Source organism: Bos javanicus, chromosome X (genome assembly GCF_032452875.1).
Source record: "Bos javanicus breed banteng chromosome X, ARS-OSU_banteng_1.0, whole genome shotgun sequence".
Lineage (NCBI taxonomy): Eukaryota > Metazoa > Chordata > Mammalia > Artiodactyla > Bovidae > Bos > Bos javanicus.
Window position 1 is genome coordinate 38,837,517 of NC_083897.1, and position 4,597 is coordinate 38,842,113.

The following is a 4,597-nucleotide window of genomic DNA, read 5'->3' on the forward strand; positions in this document are numbered from 1 at the left end:
TGTCACTTGTCTCTTGACTTTGTGGTTTGGGGTTTGCGTTTGACTAGGCAGACGATCTTAGAGTTTGTGTCATCAGACTTTCCAGGGTCTTCCTATTGGTTTCTGGGGTTTCTTGTCGGTTTGTTTGCTGCCAATTGACTTACGGTGATCTTCTCTATTTAAAGTCATCGTGTATAAATTACCCATTGCTGAATAACAAGGGTAAAAACCTGCCTGTCAACACAGGAGACAGAAGAGATGTGGGTTGCGAAGATCCCCTGGAGAAGGAAATGGCAACCCACTCTAGTACTCTTGCCTGGAGAATCCCATGGACAGAGGAGCCTGGCAGGCTACAGTCCATGGGGTCGCAAGGAGTTGGACACGACTGTAGTGACTTAGCATGCAACCATGTGTAGCAAATTACCCCAGATGTAGTGTAGTCCCTTAAAACAACCAGCACTGGTAATCTCCCAGGTGTCTGAAGGACAGAATTCTAGAAGGCCTGGCTGGGGCTTCTGGCCTGGGGTCCATCACAGGCTGCAGTCAAGGCTTCTCTGGGGCCACAGCCCTCTGGTCTGCCTGGGGTGTTGGGGTGGGAGATGGGTAGGCTCTGCTTCTGGAGGGTTCACGAGGCTGCGGCAGGGGATGGTCCCTCCCCACCGGGCCTCTCCACCGGGCTGCTTGAGTCAGGCCTTCCCCAGATCCAGTGATTTCAGAGAGACAGAGCAGCCCCGAGATGGAAGCCACAGTGTTTGTCTCATAACTCATCTCGAGGTGACACTCCCTCACCTCTGCTGTGATTTTATGGGTCACACTGGTCACCCTGTGGAGAAGAGAATGGTACCCACGTGGGCCTAGGTTCTTCACATTCGTGCCGCATGAGAAGGCTCCAAGGAGTGTCCCTGCCCCTGAGCCCAGGTGTGGGACTCCCGGGCTGCCCAGGCCCCTCAGGAATGTGTCCTTTGTGGAAGCAGGGGTGGCGGGTTGCAGCCCGGAACCGAGCCAGGCCAGGCGTGTGTTGTATAGGCAGAGAGTGGCTTTTCACCTTGAAATGGTTGCAGACCAAACACACGGAAAGCCAGAGAAACAGAGATCGTGTGATGATCCCAGCATGGCCCACAGAGCCCGCGGCGTGTGCCCTCTGCCCCTCCGCCCAGGAGCCTGCAGCCCGAAGGGCCATCCCAGCCAGTGGTGCAGCCCTGAGCACAGGCGCAGAAGCTTTCTCACCCTGGCAGCCTGTGCATGCCACGGCTGTGCAAGTGCACACTCAGGCCTGGGCCCCGTGCTCTCTGACCTCCGAGGTGTCCCCACCCTGTGGTCAGCCCTGCCTGCACCCCCTCCTTCCCAGGGGGCCCCCGTTGAGGGGGTGAAGGCTGATGAGCCCCTTTTCTTCAATGGCTGTGCCTGGTATCCCTGGGCTGGGCTGGTGCCAGCCTGGGGTGGCAGCTGAGTGTCCCTTTGGTCCCAGGAAGATGCTCCCGCTGTGCCCATGGGGGATGTGCCTGCTGCCCCACCTCCTGGCTGGGACTGAGATGGGACTTCCCGGTGACACGCTTGGTGGCTGTGAATGTGTCATGCAGCTTCTGTGGGTGGTGAGGGCTCCTCCTGTTGCCTCTTGCTTCTGGGCAGCGCTGGGGCCCTTGGCGACAGCTCCTGGCCCTGTCCGTGGCCACCACACTCTTCTCGAGCCTGATGACCATGGCCTCAGGAGAGCTGGGCTCTCTGTCTCCGTCCCCGGGCAGGAGCTGAGGCTGAGGCTGAGCTTGCAGGGCTCGTCCTCGGGGATCGTGGCCGTGACTCATGGGGACACCCCTCGGCCAGGATGTGGGGCCGCCACAGGGTCCTGGGGTCCCCTGGAGAGGCTCAAGCCCCCTGCAGTCCCACACTCTTGGGCCCGCTGACTGTTCCCCTAAGTAGAGCTGCCTTGCAGCCCCTGAGCCCTGGGCACAAGGACCGACAAGGGGCCTCTGCCCTGCCATCTTTGCCCTCAGGGCTGCCTTCCTCAAGCATGCCCTCAGGCCCAGGGCTGCGTGGGCACTGTCCTCCCTCTCCTGCTGCCCAGGCGCTGTGGCTTGTGGAGCTCCTGCAGGTACCCACCTGGTGGACGGGCACAGTCTGGGCAGCGACCCGGCCCTGCCCCCCTGTCCACCTGCCTCGGGCTTCACCCTTGTCCTCATCCTCCGCCCACTGGGCATGATGGTGCCTGACCTTTGGAGCTCAGGCATCTGGAGCAGCGCATCCTCTGCTGGTGCTGGGTCCAGGAGCAGTCCCCCTCATTCAGCCCTGCTCCCCAGGCTGTGGCCTCCCTGGGCTCATGGGGACCTTGCAGACGTCTGTGGCGAGTGGTGGAGCTGGCTGAGGCCAGCCTGACCTCTGAGCAGCATAGCGTGCCCCTGCCGGGTGCATAAGTCCTCCTGGGGGTGTCCATGGGCTGTGGAGGAGGCTGCTGTAGGTGGCGGGCCTTGTCCTCTGGGGACCTGTCCACAGCTGGGACATGGAGCTGGATGATAGACACACACAGCTTGGACATGGAACTGGATGATACACACAGACATGCAGATGCACACACATTCGAGTTCCTGGCGGCCAGTATCCATTACTCATGTTTGCTGACTGTGACTCGTCCACAGCTGGGACCTGGAGCTGGATCACACACACACACACACACTCGAGTTCCTGGCGGCCAGCAGCCATCACTCCTCACATTCACTGACCTTGACTTATCGGCTGCTCCCCCTTTGGCTCACTGCCTCCATCAGGGTTCCAGCGGGGTGCCCGTCAGTGCCCTGGCCCTGCGCCCTGGAGTGGGGTGTGGCTGCCCAGACCAGGGGCCGTGCGGGACCTCCAAGGGTCTCTAGAGCTGTCACCGTCATTGAAATGCCGAGGCTGTCTCTCTGTGGGTGGCCGTCCCATCCTGAGGGGTGCTGTGCCCTTCACTTCACCTAGGTCTGGCCCACCCTCCTGGGGGAGCAGGCACCAGGGAGAGTGGGGGTTGGGGGGGGGCCGGCTGTGGTGTTGGAGTGGTCAGCTCCCCCGTCCCCCTGACTCAGAGCAGACAGGACCTGTAGGATGTGGGGGCCACTCCCCACAGGGTGACCAGACACCCCCTCCCCAGGCTTAGTAGGGAAGAAGGGCCCCGGCGGGCGTCTGTGGCTGGACCCCTCCTCTGCTCCTGGGGACCAGGTCTCAGGCCGCTTGCCCCCAGCAGATGGGCTCCTGGTGCCATCTGTGTGTCCCCCTCTCCAGAAGCCCTCCAGAGGTGGCACCCTGTCTCACTCCCTCCTAACCCTGCCTGGTCAAGGCTCCAGCCTGGTCTGGGCCGTGGTCTCTCCTTGGGGCTGTCCTCAGGGTTGTTCCCCCTGCAGGTTCCAGCTTCTCCCCTTGCCGCCCTGTAGCCCTCATGACCGCCCGGGTGCAATGTGGCATCCAGGGAGGGGATAGGTCTCCTGGTTACACTCTCTTCTGGGGCCATTCTCCCTCCAGGGGCCCCCACCAAGCAGGCTTTGGAACACAGGATGGCAGGGAGGACTGTCTGCTCTTGGCAGGCTGGTCCAGGCAGGAGAATCTGGGTGAGTCTGGGTAGGGGAGTGGTGCCTGGTGAGCCGACAGAGGTGAGAAGGGGCTGATTGGGGGTGGGTCCCCTTCCCTGCCCCCACCCCAGAGTGGGACTTCTCCAGGCTTGCATCTGCCTCTTTTTGCCACCTTGTCCAGCTGAGCAGCTTCTAGAAGTGTTTCGTGTAGACCAGTGGCTGTACGCACTCTGCCTGCTCCCTCCATGGCAGAAGGGGCTGGGGGCTGGGTGAGCCCTTGATCTGGTCCTGTTCCTCTCCTTTCCTGAGCTCACGCTCATCACTGGGGTGGCTGAGAAGCAACTGTGCCGTGAACCCTGGGCTCATGCTGGCCCAGAAGGTGCTTCCAGAAAGGGGTATGGCTTCCAGGTGCCCCGTTGAGAGAGGAAGCCTGAAAGCTGAAGCCTTGGCTGGCTTTAACAGCCTTCCTGACCTGCAGACCCGGGGCGGGTTGTGTGCAGGTGGGAATTCTGAACAGCGATTCAGAACAGCACGCCAAGGGGCTGAGATTGCCCTACCCTGCTGAGGGCACAGCCCACCCAGGCACACGAGGCCAGACAGGTGCGGGCTTGGAAGGACCTAGTGGATAGGCAGATGGTGGCTATGGGGCAGGGCTTTGAAGGTGTCCACCTGCTGCCACCTGCATGGCTTGGAGACAGCCCCTTACCAGGGGCTGGTGGCACATTTAAGATGCCTGGGTCATGGCCAGGAATCTCCTGGGATTTGGCCTTCTGTTTACCTGGCCCTCCCACCTGGCACGCAACCTCCTGTAGCCTGGCCAAGGCCTGGCCTTCCCCTGGGACAGCATCTGTTCCTGGTATGATCTGGGACAAGGACAACCATGTCAGGCTCGGTTCTCGGGGCACTAGACACCCCCTGGCCTGCATGGATTGGAACCCAGGGAGGCAGAGAGGAGGCGGAGTCCCCAGGTGCCCTCCAGGTGCTCAGGCAGCAGAGGGGGCTGGAGCAGAAGATCCCACAGCCTGTGGTCCGGGCCCGCACCTCCAGCCACCCTGTCAGCCCTCTTTGCCACAAAGCTTGAGTCATGC